Source organism: Gossypium hirsutum, chromosome A03, assembly GCF_007990345.1.
Source record: "Gossypium hirsutum isolate 1008001.06 chromosome A03, Gossypium_hirsutum_v2.1, whole genome shotgun sequence".
In the NCBI taxonomy this organism is placed as follows: domain Eukaryota; kingdom Viridiplantae; phylum Streptophyta; class Magnoliopsida; order Malvales; family Malvaceae; genus Gossypium; species Gossypium hirsutum.
In genome coordinates, this window is record NC_053426.1 from 11,683,453 (window position 1) to 11,703,280 (window position 19,828).

At 37.3% G+C, this 19,828-nt stretch overlaps 1 non-coding gene across 1 annotated transcript; it reads left to right on the plus strand.

Annotated features, from left to right (window-relative positions):
• Positions 1-8,477: 8,477 nt before the first annotated feature.
• Positions 8,478-8,584, plus strand: LOC121225355 (small nucleolar RNA R71). Its single transcript, XR_005923221.1, has one exon. It is a non-coding gene; the product is annotated as a small nucleolar RNA R71 (small nucleolar RNA).
• Positions 8,585-19,828: the final 11,244 nt, after the last annotated feature.

Consider the following 19,828-nt stretch of genomic DNA (forward strand, 5'->3'; position numbering starts at 1 on the left):
CACTGGAACTATAAAACTGATGCATAAAATTGTTAATACAGATAAAACGTATTTCGATAATGAGTACCAAAGGTACTCTTGGAAGTGGTACAAGAGGTCGCAGCGGAGGCCGTGGAGGTGCTTGGGCTGGGTTTTCGTCATCTGGCCACATGTCTAATATTGAAGCTAGGGAGGCGCTGGCTTCACCTGTGACTGAGACCGGGTCTCATGATCGTGTGGCTGGGGACGATGCATTGTCCCAAGCCATGTTAGGATTTTGGAGAAGGTTGCTGGGTCTAATACTGGTGCTATGGGCTGTGGGTCTGTTACGGAATGACTTCGGTCTAATGGGAATGATATTTTTAGGGGAATTACTGGAGTTGCCCCTAATGTGGCTGAATATTGGATCGAGGCCACAAAAAGAATCATGGATGATCTCGATTGCACCCCCGAGCGAAAACTAAAAGGTGTAGTGTCACTATTACGAGATGACGCCTACCAGTGGTGGCTTACATTTAAAAAGGGTACTCAGCCCGACCAGCTGACTTGGGAATTTTTCAAGACTACTTTTCAAGGAAAGTATGTGGGTGCTAGTTATGTGGATGCTTGGAGGAGGGAGTTTCTAAATCTGACTCAGGGGGATAAATTAGTGGCCTAATATGAGGCTGAGTTTTTGCGATTAAATCGCTATACGCGAGGCATAGTGGCTACTGAATACGAGCGGTGTGCCCATTTCGAGGGCGGCCTCAGGGAAGCCTAAGGGTTCTGATAGCTCCACAGAGGGAGCGAGATTTTGTTACTTTAGTGGATAACACGAAGATTGCCGAAGATGTGAAGTGCGCTGAGCGCCAGAACTAAGGGAAGGAGAGAGGTAGGAACAAGAGGGATTCAGAGCCCTCAAGTTCATTTTTGAGGCCTAAGAAAAAGGCCAGAGTTGATGGGCCAGTCAAAGTTGGGGCCCTTGTTGCCGTTACTGGACCACAGCCCTTTGCTGATTGTGGGAGACGCAATCAGAGGGAGTGCTGGAAAAGGATTGGGGCATGTTTGAGATGTGGATCATTGGAGCTTCGTATCATAGATTGTCCACGGATGCTCGATCAAATGCAAGCTATTGGTATGGGTACTGTACAGCCGCGGAGAGGTGTTCACAGCCACCGAGAGGCCGTGGTCAGGCCAGAGGTGGTAATGGTATGGGCCATGGTCAGAAGGCACTGGGCAGAGGTGCTGGTCGCGCTGAGGTGAGGTAGCCAGCTCTAATTTATGCTGCACGTTGCCGAGAGAATGGTGATGCCCAGACGTTATCACGGGTACATTCTTTATCTATAATGTACCTTATACTACATTGATAGATATAAGATCTACTTATTCCTATATAGCTTGTAGTGTGTCTAAGGCTTTGGGTATCTTAGTTGAGAGTACTGCAAGTGAGTGATACGTGATATTCGCGACAGGTTTTAAAAATTTATAATTAATCGTTCTTGAAAATAACTATTATTACAATGAAGGTAAGTGTACCTATCGAACAGTAGTATAGCTTTAGCAAGACCGGATTGTCTAACCCAAAGGAACCAAGAGTACTAGTAATTACTTTCTTTTTATTATCTAGTCTAAAAATTAAGGGATTTGTTTATCTAAACTAATTAACTAGATTAAGTGTGCACAAAGAGAAATTGGGGAAAAGCTTTTGGAAAAATTCGATTGATTAAGACAATACCCTAGGAAATATCCATCTAGACTTCACTTGTTATTTGACTCTGAATCAAAGGATTTATTCATTTGACTTGATCCGTAGAAATCCCTAAGTTATATTAATATCTCTCTCGAGACTAATAACGTTTAACCCCAGGTTGATTAATTGAAATCTCTTTCTAATTAACGCCCTAGTGTTGCATTAACTCGATCTATGAATCCCCTTATTAGGTTTCACCCTAATCTAGAAAGATCTTATCACCCTATCTCTAGGCTTACAATCAACTCCGCTTAATTACGACAAATTTACTCTTAGACAGGGTCTTTTCCTCCTCTAAATAAGAGCATTAACTTAAATCAATAACTTGGAATACTAAAACAAGAATTAAGAACACATAATTAAGAACACGTCAAATATTTATCATATAATTCAGATAATAATAAGAAGATCTATTTTAGGTTTCATTCCCCTCGGGTATTTAGGGGGTTTAATTCATAATTATAAAAGAAAACATCTCAGAAGAATAATGAATACAAAACATAAAGAAAACCCAAAACCCCTGAATGGAAATTAAAGGGAGATCTTCAGTCTTGACGATGAATCTAGCTTCTGAAATGGACCAATTGGCGTCCTTTGAGTAATTCCTTGCCTTCTACTCCGCGTGTCTGTTCTAAGTGCCTCCTATGGTGTTTAAATGGGCTTTAGAATGCCCAAGAGCCTTTAAAAGTGGCATTTTCGAATAGGGCTATACTTGGGCTCGGCAGGGACACGCCTGTGTGTTATTACTCCAGCCAGTGGTCAAGGCTGTTGAATAGGCACGAGCGTGTATTCTACCCTAGTAAGTCGAGCTTCGATCCTGCCAAATGGACATGGCCGTGTGACACGCCAGTGTGAGGAAGTCCAGGCCTTGTTGATTTCTCACGTGGGTGCATTTTCTCCATTTTCAGCTCGTTTCTCGCTCTTTTTACTCTCCTATGCTCACCTAAGTATAAAACATGAAATTAAAGAATTAGAGCATCGAATTTAGCAAATCTAAGGAGAAATCATCCATAAATGTGTTAAGCATGAGATAAAAATATATATAAATTACGGTTTATCAAATACCCCCACACTTAAGGGTTTGCTTGTCCTCAAGCAAAATCCTCAACTCACAATCAAAATAAATTCTTCTCAATTTATAATCCCTATCAATAATATCTCAAAATAATCCATAAGTAATCATACTTTGAAAATTCAACTAAAAGTACATCAAAGTTTCAAACATTCCAAGTTGAGCATTTTATCATGAAAACATAGGTGTCCCCCCTCATCTGATTAATCACCTTTGATCAAAATATCACAGACTTTAACATCCTCACTAAAGATTCACTCAAATCACTCGAGGTGTTTAAAGACATCAAATAAAGCACTCATTAGTCAATATGAAAAGTTATTACCATAGGCTTGCATGAAAATCAAATCTCCATCACTATATATTGAGGTGATACATCAATCAAAAAGGTCTTTAGAGGGTTGTAACGTGGCTTTGGTTAGGGGGTCTGGTCACAAGCTGAAAGAAAAGGTTAGAATCGAGATTGAATTGAAGAAATCACCAAACTAGAAAAATAACTAATTATCAGTTGAATATAAGTGAGCTTCTTCTCAGGATCTGGAATTAACACTCAAGCTCAAAAATGACGAATTACTACTAATATGTATGTAAGTATTGTTTTTTTTAAGAACAAGTCAAATAACATAGAACTTAATTATTGCAACGAAGAATAAAACATAGCTAAGCAATTAGTTCAAATCAAATCTCAACAAAAATAGGGATCAGATTAGGGGATTTCAACAATAATGGGTTATGGGTTAATATTGAGGGTAAATTAATTGATGGCTTGTTAGGCTCAAAGGGGTTCACTAAGGGTTAATTATGAAGGTAGGCTTTTGTGGAGTGAATGGGTTAAACCTAAGTGCCTTTATCATCTTGACGTATCAAATCAAACGGTGTGGTATTGACATGCATAATCAAGCAAGTTCTAGAATAACAAATCAATACTGACGCACTCATAATAAAAGTGAGCATGAAAGAAATATAATATGCTCTAAAGTCTCAAGATCTCACAAAAATTATGGCTTTTTGATGTTTAAACTTGTGAATTTCAACTCAAGATAATACTAAACTTAGGGAAGCAACCTAAAAGTTTTTAATTCTTCAAAAATCAACTTATCATGCTTGATTCCTTAATGTCTTAAAGTTTAAACAATCAATGCATAAATGCAAATGTTTTAATTCAAGCCATATCAATAAAAATTGTAAATTAATTAAAATTCATTCTAATAGTGATATGAGTGATTCACGTGAGAATAAGACAAAATTCAGGGCTTTCTAATGATGATATAAAAGAACCCCCACACTTAAGATGTACATTGCCCTCAATGTACAAAGATGGATATATTGAAAAATATAAATATATTATCATAAGATAGGGAGAGAGGTGAGACTTCCTGAATGATGAATGAACTCCTTGAATTGGAGTTATGGAGAATAATCGACTAAGGTAATGATGAGAGTGGAGGAGGATACTCTGGTGGTGGTAGAAGTTCATTAGTCCATAAGTCCTACGCCAAAAGAATATTATATCTAGTAGTAGCTATGGTCGTGGTCGAGCAGGACATGGCAGTCGTGGAGAACCTTTGCCAGTGGAGTTTTTAGTTCCTATTTGATGATGAGCTTTAGAGCTCTTTATGACTGTGATAAAATCAAGAACTCTTTAGGAAATATAAGGAAGCATAATTACTCGTAATGAAATAGCCAAAAATAAAAATTGTAAAAACTAAAATTAAACTAATAGTAAAGGAAAATGAAATAAAAAGTAATTAAAGAAGATAAATAAAGATAAAAGTGAAAATGAAAATAATAAATAAAAAGTTTTTAAACATAATCATCGCCGGATGGTTCGCGAGGTGGTGGCGGCGATAAGATGTGAAGGTGCTGGCAAATCTGATGAAGAGTAGCATCAATGTGATCAAAACGCTGAAAATATTGCTGCTCAAATCGAGTAAGGCACTCAGAGATGTCAGAGTATGAAGCTACCGCATGAACTGGACGATGGATGGGTGGTGGCTGAGATGGTGGGTCTTCATGACGTGGAGGGACATCATCAGTAATGTCCTTTGGGTCCTCCTCCTCAATGGACTGGATAAGGCAGTACTGAGGAGGGTAGGTGCCATGTCGTTTCTCAATCATCCTCATATGTAGCATGCTCGAGATTTCCTGTAGGGACATCTAGCTGATGAAAGTGAGGGAGGATGATTGTGCCACTGTGTTGAGGAGCCCAAAGTGCCGAGCCAATCGAGTCACATAGGGCCTGATAGAGATAACTTCTCTCCTATGTCGCTCGTCTGATGGCGGATGGCGAGGGCAATGAAGTAGGCAAGGTTGAAGAAGTGCTCGTTCGCCATGCTCCACAAGAAATAGGTGTCGTGAGTGTTGACGACACCGGTGCTCTCTCGTCATCCTATCAGAGTGTGGGCCAAGATGGCGTGTAGGTATCGCAGGGATAGGGCGAGGGCTGACGCCTTAGAGCGGCTAGGATCATAGGTGGCTGAAACAGTGACGAGGTCCTTCTAACACTTTGAGAGAGAGTAGTAGATGTAGCGATGGAGGGTGTCGAGTTGTTGTCATCCATGAACTCCTCCGTGTATAGCTCTAATGCAATTCCAAACCCTGGTACGCTCAATTGGCGCACTAGACCACCAAGGAGGAACTGGACTATTCCAGGATCGTCGAAGTTTGTCATGATGACTTGACGATGGAAGGTCGGGCAGAGTTCCATCGTGAGCTCGAGGTATGTCGGCTCATTGATCTCAAAGAAGAGCCCCTAGGATTTAGTTGTCAGGAGGGCTCGGACCGCGTCAGCCATTTGAATTTGTTTAAGTGCGGCCCAGTCAATGAAGCGGCTCACACCTAGGGGATGAGCCCGTAATATCTGAAATAGTTCCTCTTGGGGTCCCAAGGAGAATTAGAGGAAAGGGTGACGGATCTCAGTGGTAGGACTCGAGGAGGACGTTGATCCTTTCCTTTTCTTCAAAGTGGGGACGGCGATATTCTTGCCACGTGAGGTTGACATAGTATACCTGCAATGACAAGTCGGAATAAAAATAAAATTACTCCCCAATAATAGCATGGAAAAATATGCATGGTAAAACTAATAGAGATATTTCCTAGAAGTCAAGTACGAAAGAACAACTATGCTAAAAGAAAAAAAAATAAACCCAATCAAATAAAGTATGTCATTACTATGAAAAGGACTATGAGAGTAATGCTAACGGAAATATCTAGTGAATGAATGCATATGGGTAAGCATGAAATCTATGGAAATAAGAAAAATGGATGAATGTAGCAAAATGTACTGACTAACATTGCAAATTTCTATCATGATAACTATGATTATTTGCTCAAAATAAAACAAAATATCATGAAATAAGTAAAAGAATGAAGAAAATAGAGGGAAAAAATGAACAAACGCAAGATGGAGGAGCTTTGGATCGTCAAAAGTGGTGTTGTAGTCGGCGCACGGGCGTGGCAGGTAGGGCGTGTGAAGTTGCAGCAGCTAGGGTTAGGGATTTTGAGGAAGGGGATGATGAATAGTGAAGGGTTTATATAGATTTTGGGGCACACGGGTGTGCTAATTTTTGCCCGTGTGTTTTGTAATTTTTTAATTTGGGCACGTTTGAGACTCACACACGTCCGTGCTCTTTGGGCATGTTGGTGCACACGGCCGTGTCGCACGATTGTGTCCTACTTCGTTCGCTTCTCCCACACTCGTGTTCCAATGCGCACGCCCTTGTTGTTTTATACACGCCCGTGCTAAATTCTCAGTTTCAACCATGGTTCCTAGACACAAGCGTGTCGTATGCCCGTGTTGGTTTGATAGACTTTCCCATGGCCACGTCGCTTGGCTGTGGCCACTTATCGCATCCCGTGCTAAGGAAAAATTTTGCCTTTTTTTCACATGACTGTATCGCACGGCCGTGTCTCCTTTCGTGCTGTAGGCACTGCCTAATGCACGCCCGTGTGCCCTGCCGTGTGGATTAGAGAACCTGTATTTCAATGACTCAGTTAGTGATTAGATGTTAAAACTAAAATTTTTAAAGAAGTTAACATCGTTAGTGCTCAGGTGGCTTCTCGAGAAGCGCTTATTTATAGTATAAGCTCGACTTACCTTTCTGGTGCATGGTCATGGTGGTGCGAGGAGTTTACACTCCTCATCCCTTCTATCAATTTTATCAACATAAGGTTTAAAACGAGTACTATTTACCTTAAAAGTGTCTAATTTGGGATGAATTACCTCGACTGTACCATATGGTAAAATACTAAGTATCATAAGAGGGATTGCTCCGTTAGGTTTAGAAGTGGCAATACAAGGGTTTGCTACATTTAGTAGTACTTTGTCTCCAACCTTAAGTTGATTTCGTGAGATATTGAGCTTGTCATGGTGTGGTTTTGGATTATTGTGTGTCTTCGGTTTATGTGTTCGCCATTCATCTAGTTCCTCAATTTGTAGCCTTCGTTCTTCATAGATAGGTCCTTTGTCATTATTCGAACATGGCTCAGGTGTGTTCTTTGAACGTGTTTCCTGCCAGAAGGTTTCACCACATAATCAATTTTAATAGTATGGTTTATACAACCACCTCCAATTTTCGATGTGTTACTTGAATTATGAGCTTGAAGGGTGATTGTTTCGTCTCCCACACGAAGTGTGAGTTCACCTGTGCTAACATCAATTATTGTTCTAGCAGTTGCTAAAAAGGGCCTCCCTAAAATTAAAGGAACGTTACTATCCTCCTCTAAGTCTAGAACAACAAAATCAACTAGGAATATAAATTTGTCAATTTTAGCGAGTACATCTTCAATAATCTCCCTAGGAAATCTAATTGTTTTATCGGCTAATTGAATACTCATCCTAGTTTGTTTGGGTTTCCCAAGACCTAGTTGTTTAAACATTTTGTAATGCATAACATTGATACTAGCCCCTAAATCAGCCAAAGTATTATTAACATCTAGGCTACCAATTAAACAGGGAATCGTAAAACTCCCGAGATCTTTTAATTCGTTTGCCCGCTTATTCTGTCGTATGGCTGAGCAAACCACATTTAGCTCCACATGCGACGCCTCATCCAACTTCTGCTTATCTGTTAAAAGCTCCTTTAGGAATTTGACTGCGGCCTCGGTATTCTAAAAATGAGTTTTTGACACCGAGATGAATTTTGCTAGCATCTCCTCAAGGTTCGGCTTTTTCTCTTGCTGGTAAGGTTGTTGTTGGTAGCCTGAAGGTGGTGGTCATCTCTGAGTCCCTTGGCCTCCCCATAAGAAATTTGGGTGGTTCCTCCAACCTTCATTGTAAGTATTACTATAAGGATTATTTTGAGATCGAGGATTATTACCCATGTAATTTTACTGCTCGTTCTCCATGTTGTGGCCATAGATGGATATTCTGAATTACTTGATCCACCTCCACTTGCTTTGCACTGCATTGCTGGGTGAACATGTGAAGAACCAAGAAAACTGTCAATTTTTCTATTCAAAAGTTCTACCTGATTAGAGAGCATGGTGACCAAATCGACGTTAAAAACACCGGCTGTTTTTGTTGGCTTCGTCCTCATGACCTACCACTGATAATTATTCAGTGACATCTCTTCTATAAATTCATAAGCATCCTCAGGTGTCTTATTATTGATAGTTCCACCTACAGCTGCGTCAATCATCTGTCTAGTTGAATCGTTCATGCCATTGTAAAACGTTTGAACCTGTAGCCAGAGTGGTAACCCATGGTGAGGGCATCTTCGCAACAGATCCTTGTATGTCTCTCATGCATCGTAGACTGTTTCTAAATCCATCTGCATAAAAGAGGAGATATCATTACATAATTTGGCTGCTTTAGCTGGAAGAAAATATTTTAATAAAAACTTTTCGATCATTTGTTCCCAAGTAGTGATTGACCCTCGTGGTAACAAGTTCAACCATTGTTTAGCCTTATTCTTCAGCGAAAAGGGAAACAACCGAAGGCGAATGGCATCATCAGAAATGCCATTAATTTTAAAAATTTCGCAAAACTCTAAGAAATTTGCCAAGTGAGTGTTGGGATCCTCGTCCTGCAAACCATCAAACTGAACAAACTATTGGATCATTTGAATGGTGTTAGGTTTTAGTTCAAAATTATTTGCAGCAACAGCAGGCCTAACTATGCTCGATTCAGTTCCTATTAAAGAAGGTTTATCATAATCATACATAGTACGTGGAGCAGGATTCTGATTAGCAGCAATCGCAGGAGGTAGTGGATTTTCTTGGTTTTCAGCCATCTTCTGGGTTGTGGTTGAAGTATCGTCCTTTTGCTCTTCCTCTGTGTATCGTAAGCTTCGTCTTATTTCTTTTCAGCTTTTGAGAACTGTGCAATTGATCTCACTATCAAACAATAATGGTCCCAACGAGTTTCTTCTAGTCATACACTATAAACCTCTGCCAGGAACGAATAAAAGAAAAATTAGAAAACAAAATAAAAATTTAAATTGCAAATAAAGTAGAATGGCTAAAGTAATAAAAATCGAATGTTCCTAATATCCTAGTTCCCCAGCAACGGCGCCAAAAACTTGATACGTGATATTCGCGACAGGTTTTAAAAATTTATAATTAATCGTTCTTGAAACTAACTATTATCACCATAAAGACAAGTGTACCTATTGAATAGTAGTATAGCTTTCGCAAGACCGGATTGTCGAACCCAAAGGAACCAAGAGTACTAGTAATTACTTTTTTTTTATCTAGCCTAAAAATTAAGGGATTTGTTTATCTAAACTAATTAACTAGACTAAGAGTGCACAGAGAGAAATTGGGGAAAAGCTTTTGGGAAATTTCAATTGATTAAGACAATACCCAAGGAAAAATCCACCTAGACTTCACTTGTTATTTGAATCTGAATCAGACGATTTATTCATTTGACTTGATTCGTAGAAATCCCTAAGTTATATTATTATCTCTCTTGAGACTAATAATGTCTAACCCGAGGTTGATTAATTGAAATCTATTTCTAATTAACACCCTAGTGTTGCATTAACTCGATCTATAGATCCTCTTATTAGGTTTCACCCTAATCTGGAAAAATCTTATCACACTATCTCTAGGCGTACAATCAACTCCGCTTAATTACGACAAATTTACTCTTAAACAGGGTCTTTTCCTCCTTTGAATAAGAGCATTAACTTGAATCAATATCCTGGAATATTAAAACAAGAATTAAAAACACATAATTAAGAACAAGTCAAATATTTATCATGCAATTCAGATAATAATAACAAGATCTGTCTTAGGTTTCATTCCCCTCAGGTATTTAGGGGGTTTAGTTCATAATTATAAAAGAAAACATCTCAGAAGAATAATGAATACAAAACATAAAGAAAACCCCAAACCCCTGAATGGAAATTGAAGGGATATCTTTAGTCTTGATGATGAATCCGGCTTCTGAGATGGACCAATTGGCTTCCCTTGAGTAATTCCTTGCTTCCTACTCCGCGTGTCTATTCTAAGTGCCTCTTCCGGTGTTGAAATAGGCTTTAGAATGCCTAAGAGCCCTCAAAAGTCACCTTTTCTGAATAGAGCTATACTTGGGCTCGACAGGGACACGTCCGTGTCCGTTTACTCCAGCCCGTGGTCAAGGCTATTGAATAGGCACAGGCGTGTAGTCTACCCATGTAAGTCGTGCTTCGATCCTGCCAAATGGACACGGCCGTGTAACATGTTCGTGTGAGGAAGTCCAAGCCATGTTGATTTCCCATTTAGGTCTATTTTTCCATTTTCGGCCCGTTTCTCGCTCTTTTTACTCTCTTATGCTCCCCTAAGTATAAAACATGAAATTAAAGAATTAGGAGCATCGAATTCACCAAATCTAAGGAGAAATCATCCATAAATGTGCTAAGCATGGGTAAAATTATGTATAAATTATGGTTTATCAGTGAGGTTATTGTGTTGAGTCCATTGGGGCAGTCTGTAAGGGTAGATAAACTGTTCAGAGATGTACCTTTAGAGGTTCAAGGAGTTATCTTCTTGGTGGATTTGATGGAACTCCCTTTTGCAGAATTTGAATTAATTCTGGGAATGGATTGGGTGGTTAAACATCGAGTGAGCTTCGATTGTGCTACGAAATGGATGGTATTGAGAACTGCGAAGAATGATGAGGTAGTTGTAATTAGGGAGCATCGGAATTACTATTCAAATGTGATTTCTGTATTAAGGGCCGATAAATTGGTTCGTAAGGGTTGTGAGGCGTATCTAGCCTACATCGATGTTTCAGATGCTAGGGTTTCTTTTGTTAAGGATATCAAAACAGTTAAAGACTTTCTGGGTGTTTTTCCTAATGAGCTACGTGGGTTACCTCCAAACCTTGAAGTTGAGTTTGGGATTAAGCTCCTGCCTAGTATAGCTCCGATGTCCGTCGCACCACATAGAATGGTACCGAAGGAGCTTGTGGAGCTTAAGGCTCAGATTCAAGAATTATTGGATCTTGGGTTTATCCAACCTAGTGTGTCTCCATGGAGAGCACCGATTTTTTTTGTGAAAAAGAAGGATGGATCCATGTGCATGTGCATCGATTATCGACAACTAGATAAATTGACCGTTAAGAATAAGTACCCCCTACCGAGAAGTGATGCTCTGTTCAACTAGTTTCATGGAGCTTCAGTTTTCTCTAAGATTGATCTTCCATCTGGGTACCATCAACTGAGGGTTAAAGAGACTGATGTTTATATGATAGCGTTTAGGACTCATTATGGTCATTACGAGTTCTTAGTGAAGTCGTTTGGACTGACGAATGCAACAGCGGCTTTTATGGATCTGATGAACCGAGTGTTCTAGCCCTATCTGGATTGGTTCATAATGGTTTTTATTGATGACATCTTGGTGTATTCAAGGACTGAAGATGAACATGATGAACATCTTTGAGTTGTTCTATAGATTCTGAAAGAGAAAAAACTATACGCCAAGTTCAGTAAGTGTGAATTTTAGTTGCGAGAGGTAACATTTTTGGGTCATGTGGTATCTGCTGAAGGGATTAGGGTTTATCCTCAGAAAATTAAAACTTTTCTGGATTTGAAGCTGCCTAAGACTGAATCAGAGATTCACAGTTTTTTGGGACTGGCAGGGTATTATCGATGATTTGTTGAGGGGATTTCATTAATTGCTACACCTCTGACGAAGTTGTTACATAAGGATGTGTCGTTTAACTAGACTGATGTACACCAAGAGAGTTTTGAAAAGCTTAAGAAAGTTTTGACTGAGGCCCCTGTCTTGATACAGCTAGAGTCTGGGAAAGACTTCACTGTTTACAGTGATGCATCACATGTTGGGTTGGGATGTGTGTTGATTGATCGCGTGATTTCGTGATAGGTTTTAAATATCTATAATTAATCATTATTGAAACTAACTATTATTGCGATGTAGGCAAGTGTACCTATTGAACAGTAGTATAGTTTTAGCAAGATCGGATTGTCGAACCCAAAGGAACTAAAAGTACTAGTAATGATTGTTTATTATCTAGCCTAAGAATAAAGAGGTTTTGTTTTAACTAACTAATTATCTAAACTAAGAATTCACAGGGAATGGAATTGGGGAATTGCTTTTGGGAAAATCGATTGAATTAAGACAATACCTAAGGAAAAATCCACCTAGACTGTACTTGTTATTCTGGCTCCGAATCGGACGATTTATTCATTTAACTTGTTCCGTAGAGATCCCTAAGTTATGTTATTATCCCTATTCAAGACTAATAACGTCTAATCCCTAGATTGAATAATTGAGACCTTTCTCTAATTAACACCCTAAGGTTGCATTAACTCGATCTATGGATCCCCTTATTAGGTTTCACCTTAATCCGGCAAAATCTTGTCACCCTATGTCTAGGCGCGCAAACAACTCCGCTTAATTATGACAAATGTACTCTTCGACAGGGTCTATTCCTCCTCTGAATAAGAGCTTATCTTGAATCAGTAACCTAGGATATCAAAACAAGAATTAAGCACACATAATTAAGAACAAGTTAAATATTTATCATACAATTTAGAAAATAATAACAAGATTCGTCTTAGGTTTCATTCCCCTTAGGTATATAGGGGTTTTAGTTCATAGCTAAATAAGAAAACATATCAGAATAATAAAGAATACAAAACATAAAGAAAACCCAAAACTCTTGAAGGGGAAATTGAGGAGAGATCTTCAGTCTTGATGGTGAATCCGGCTTCTGAGATGGATCAATCGGCTTCCTTGGAGTAATTCCTTACTCCCTATTCTGTGTGTCCCTTTTCTTCCTCCTCTAGGGTGTATTTATAGACTTTGGAATGCCTAAGAGCCCTCAAAATTAGCCTTTTCCGAATTGGACTCAACTTCGGCTCAGCAGCAGCAGGCCCGTGTTACACGCCCGTGTGCGATTACTTCAGGCCGTGCTTGAGCCTACCAAATTAACACGACCGTGCGATCTGCCCGTGTGGGGGGGTCTAGGCCGTGTTGATTTCGTACTATGGCCCATTTTCTTTGTTTTTGGCCCGTTTCTCATTCCTTTCGCTCTCCTATGCTCTCCTAAGTATAAAACATGAAATTAAAGCATTAGGAGCATCAAATTCACCAATTCTAATGGGAAATCATCCATAAAATACGTTAAACATGGGGTAAAAATATGTATAATTTACGGTTTATCAAATACCCCCACACTTAAGCATTTGTTTGTCCTTAAGCAAAATTCTCAACTCATAATCAAAATAAATTCTTCTCAATTTATAATTTCTATTGATAATATCTCAAAATAATTTATAGGTAATCATACATTGAGAATTCAACTAAAAGGACATAAAAGTTTTAAACATTCCAAGTTGAGTATTTAATCATGCAAACATAGGTGTCTCCCCTCATCTAAGTAATTACCTTTGATTTAGAATATCACAAAGTTTCACATCCTCACTAAAGATTCACTCAAATCACTCAAGGTGTTTAAGGACAATAAATGAAGCACTCAATAGTCAATAATGAAAATTCATTACCATAGGCTTGCATGAAAATCAAATCTCCACCACTATAATTTAAGATGATACATCAATCAAAATGTATTTAGAGGGTTGTAATGAGGCTTGGTTAGGGGTGTGGTCACAAGCTGAAAGAAAGGGTTAGAATCGAGATTGAGTTGAAAAATTATTTAACTAGAAAAATATTTAATCATCACTTACGTACAACATAACTCCTTCTCTAACTATGGAATTTAAATACTGAAGCTTACAAACAGAAGATCACTACTAATATGTATACATGTTTTTTTTTAAGAAAAAGTTAAATAACATAGACAAACTATTAAGAACAAGACATAGCTAAGCAATTTATTCAACTCAAAACTCGATAAAAATAGGGATTAATATAGGGGATTTCAACAATAATGGGTTAAGGGTAATACAAGAAATGGCTGGTTAGGCTCAAGGGGTTTACTAGGGGTTAATAGTGGAGGTAGGCTTTTCATGGCATGAGTGGGTTAATCCTAAGTGCCTTAATCATTTTGACATATCAAATTAGATGGTGTGGTCTCGACATGCATAATCAAGCAAGTTCTAGAATAACAGTTCAATACTGACGCACTCAAAGCAATAATAAACGTGAGCATGAAAGAATTAATAAATGCTCAAAAGGCTCAAGAATCTCACAAAAATTATGGCTTTTTGATGTTTAAAACTTGTGAATTCTAACTCAAAGTAATACTTAAACTTTGGGGAAACAACCTAAAATTTTAAATTCTTAAAAATCAACTTATCATGCTTGATTTTCTAATGTCTTGAAGTTTAAATAGTCAATGCATAAATTCCTATGTTTTAATTCAAGATATACAAATCAACGTCATAAATAAATCAAAATTTATCCTAAATATGATATGAGAGCTTTCCAAGAGAACAAGCCAGTCATTCAGGAATTTTTCTGATAATGAAATAAATACCCCCCACACTTAAGATGTACATTGCCCTCAATGTACAAAGATAGATATTAGAATATAAAATTAAGATAGGGAGAGAAGTGAAACTTTCTGTATGATGAATTCCTCGAACTAGAGTTTTGGAGAGTAATTGGTACGAGAGTGGAGGAGGATACTCCGGCGGTGGTAGAGGTTCATAAGTCCTGTACCAAAAGAATATTATATCTAGTGGTAGCTATGGTCGTGGTCGATCAGGACATGGCAGTCGTGGAGAACCTTTCCCAGTGGAGTTTTTAGTTCCTATGCGATTATGAGCTTAAGAGCTCTATATAACTGTGATAAGATCAAAAACTTTTTAGGGGATATTAGGAGGAATAATTACTCATAAATAAATAACCGAAATTGATAATTAAAAATAAAATTCTAAAATATAATAAAAATAAGAAGTAGGTTTAATAAAAATTAAAAACATAAAATAATAAATAAATGTTTTTAAACATCTTCATCGCTGGATGGTTCGCGAGGTGGGACTGGCGATGAGATGTGGAGGTGCTGACAATTCTGCTGTAGAGTAGCATCAATGTTTTCAAATTGTTAAAAACACTGCTGCTGGAATCGAGTGAGGTGCTTAGAGATGGCAGCATATGAAGCCGCCACATGAACTGGACGAGAGGGTGGTAGTGGCTGAGTCGGTGGGTCCTCGTGCTGTAGAGGGACATCATTAGGAATGTCCTCGTAGGCCTCCTCCTCGGTAGATTGGGTGAGACGATATTGAGGAGGGTAGGTTCCTCGGTGCTTTTCGATTATCCTCATGCTAAGCATGCTAGAGATGCCTTGTGGAGACATCTTGCCAATGAGGGTTAAGGATGATTCTTAGGCTGCAGTGCTGAGGAGCCCAAAGTGTCGAGCCAACTGAGTAACATAGGGGCCAATGGAGATGACCCCCTTCCTATGTCGTTCCGTCTGGTGCTGAATCACGAGGGCGATGAAATAGGCAAGGTCGATGACGTGCCCGTGGTGTAACACCCCTATCCCGTAACCGTTGTCGGAATAGGAAAGGGGTATTACCAGACTTGTAACTCATGTCAGAACAGTAAAATTTTAAACTTTTTCTTGAAATAAAGATCATTCATTTAGATAAATGCTAAATACAGCCAGGGATAAAATTAAACTTCTATAAGTACACAGTCAAAGGATGCCATTTTCGCATGGCTTATATACATTAACCAGAATATTATTCTACTACTAGTCTATTCTATACATGCCATAAAATAATCCAAAACATAGCAGTACCAAACAGTGGATAGTGATAGTGTGACGAGTTGTTGACGATTCCTGAGCAAAGGCCAAATTTGACAATCTATAAAACAGAGAAACGTAACAACAGAGTAAGCTTTCAAGGCTTAGTAAGTCTTAAGTAAAACAATTAACTTTGCTAGATTAAATACATTTATAACTTACACAAAATCCAAGTGAAGTCTCGATGGGCTTAATAAGCCTACACAAGTACATAATACATACCTGGCCAACTTAATGTGCTGAACATCTGTAATTGTTGATTTATTACTAAGTCGCTTAAGATTAGGCCTTACACAAATCACGTTTTGAAATGTCAAGATATATCACCATTCGGTCAAATAGATTAAACCCTATGTATGCACATGTAATTCATCTATTTCATCCAAATTTAAGAGTATATACCCCTTCGCATTTAAAAAAAACATCAATGCTATTTTTGTTTAGTTTAATCAGTCGAACTAAAACATAACACTATAATCACATTCGGTTTCCATATTTGGAAACACATATTCATGTTTTCATATTACATAAACAATTTGATAGAGTCAATACTCGTTGAATATAACTTATAACCATCTCATAAGTGATTCCCCAAGTACATTTGTAATACAAACGAAATCGAATTCACATAGCAAGTAAGTATCACTTACCATATACTTAACCTTTGTACACTTACTGTTTCCATAGTTACCAATTACCATTCAATCTTTCAATACATCTAACCACTTAATCATATGCACTCATTTCGTGCACATACATAAATGTATATATGTATTTAGGAGCTTAGTTCTTTAGTTCATATTCACATTAATATTTCAAATAAAACATAACACTATAATCACATGTTACCACATTTCACACAAACTATCACCATTGTAATTCATTAACCTCATTCGAATATAAGCATATAGCGTATACCTTAACTTCATGTCCTAATATCATTCGAATTTAATACATATTTATATATATATCTATATATATCCCTTTCAATAAACTTCCAACTAAATAAGAAAATACACATATGACTTACATTCTTCTCATGACAACCATTCGGCTAAACAACATATAAGTCACTACACCTTCAATTTATAAAACTATCAACACATATTACATATACATTGCTTACGTTTATAAAATAGCCATTCGGATAACTGGCACACATTTAAATTTTAGCCATTTTGGCCTCACCACCTATATATTTATCTTGTGCATCAATTCAGCAATAGCTTATAAGCAACTCAATTAGTTTCATCAATGTTTACAACAAAATCACAGATTCACAAGCTGTTTTCTTGAACAACAATCATTAGATTATTTGTAACTGGAGCTACGGAACTTCAAATGAAGTACCGTAAATTTTTCCTGAAAATATACTCATATATCTTCTATCCATAAAATTTTCATGATTTTTGGTTTGGCCAATCAAAACCAGAATTTTCTTAAAATTTCCCCTATTTCACTGATCGACTATACTGACCACTCTTCACTACAAATCAAATTTCTCATTGTACAGATTTCAAAATATGTTCTTGTTTATTTCATTTGAAACTAGACTCATTAAGGAGTCTAAGAATATAAATTTTATCTTATAAAAATTTTTGTACTATTTATAATGATTTTCTAAAAATAGAACAGGGGATTTTAGATTCATTCTGACACTGTCACACACAACTTTAAATATCTCTCTATAGGAAATTCCTTTGCTTACACTGTTTATTTTATAAGAAACTAGACTCATTGAGATTTGATTACATATTTTATTCAGTCTCTAATTCCACTCCAACAATTTATGGTGATTTTCAAAATCACGCTACTGCTGCTGTCCTAAGCAGATTATTACAATTTGCTCTTAAATTTCCAAGTCCAAACACTTAAGAACTTAGCATTTGAGTTTAAAACATATCATCATATATAAGTACTTCTTATTATCACATACAAATCATAATTTAAATATAACTTTTCTAATAACAAATCGGCTAAGGCTCATAGAAGTAACTTATTCCTTATCATTTTACTATAGGTAATTACACCAATTCATAGTCCCATCTTTACCCGTATTCCATATCATTCTTCATTATAACTAAACTTATATGCTAGAAACTTACCTCGGATGTTGTCGAACGATTTCAACGGCTATTCGATTACTTTTTCCTTTCCCCTATCCAACTTTGATCCTCTAAGCTCTTGAGCTAAATCAAACAAATTTACTTCCCAATCAAACATAGTCATACGGCATCCATATACATTTTAAAACCAATTCATTTGAATCAATTGACCACTTAAGTCTATTATCATTCGTTTTCAAATTTGTGTACTTGATAAGTCACATTAAACAATTATATATGTAACTTTAATACATATTTATATTCGAATGTCTCACTGACACAAGGCGTATACATAAGGCATTAACATACATATAAATATATTTTAGTCGATTACTCAAGTTATGCACAACATGTATATATATACACTCTCATATTCATTATTATAAATATTGCCGAATACTCATTTAATAATCAACTCATATACTCATACAGGGACGATTTGAAATTTACTTTAACCAATTATACAATCGGCAATGGCTACAATAACTTAACAAGCCTTAGAAACTTCTTTAACCTTTTAAATTCGTCTTATTACCCCTAAAGTCCGAATGCACACATAACAAAATATAATGCCAAAACGCCATTAACTAATAAAATCACACATACACAATTTATATAGAAATTTCATCCTTACAATGTATATAATTCATTCGGCCATTCATCACTCACCTAACAAAACTTCATATCAAATTCCTATGACCGATCACACATATACTTACATTCCAATATTCGTAATATTCAAAATCACATTCTAAATAAAATAGTCATGAACAATGCCGAATCCTTAAGTGTTCAAACATAAATTTTTACTTAATTCAAAACATATAAACAACATTTGTTCAAGACATCAAACCTCTTTAATTTCGGCTATTACTAATATAAACATTCACAAATCATATTCTTAGGAAGACCAATTTCGTAATTTTTCCCAGAAACTAGACTCATGTGCCCATCTATGTATTTTTTTCTAGAATTTTTGGTTGGGCCAATTAGTACAGTTTATTAGTCAAAGTTCCCCAAGTTGCAGGGGTCGACTACACTGACCTTTGCCCATTACGACTTGAATATCTCCCTGCACGGGGCTTCAATACTGATGCCGTTTGTTTCTATGAAAACTAGACTCAGAGAGGAATCTGTACATATATGGTACGACCCCTAATTATCTCTGGTTAATTTATAATGAATTTCCAAAGTCGGAGCAGGGAATCCAGAAACCGTTCTGGCCCTGTCCCACAAAAATCTGATTATCTCTTAATATACTGCCCATATGATCTTTTCGTTACTTCCTCATGAAAGCAGACTCATCGAGCTTCGATTACATAATTTATTCATCAATTAATTCCACTCCTACTATTTTTAGTGATTTTTCAATCTCATGACACTGCTGCTGCCAGCATCTGTTACGAAAGTAACTAGGTCCATTTCATGCCTACCCTTGATCCAACTCAATCGAACATTCGTGCCATTTTCGCATGGCTTAAAGTTTACATGCCATAATTCAAACACAACGTACTAGCTTATACATGCCAAAATGATCTTCTAAGCACACTAAGAAGAAAGTACCAAAACTTGCTATCCGGTGTGATGACTTCGATGACGGCCCGACCACGCAAAAATAGATGAGTCCAAGCAACCTATAATGGGTGACAAGGAAACACCGAGTGAGTTTATAACTCAGTAAGTCATAAGCTATGCACTACCATCCATCAATAACATTATCACAAGAGAAAACAAAATGGAACGAGGCTAATTACTCCATCCATTCCGAACCATACCATAGT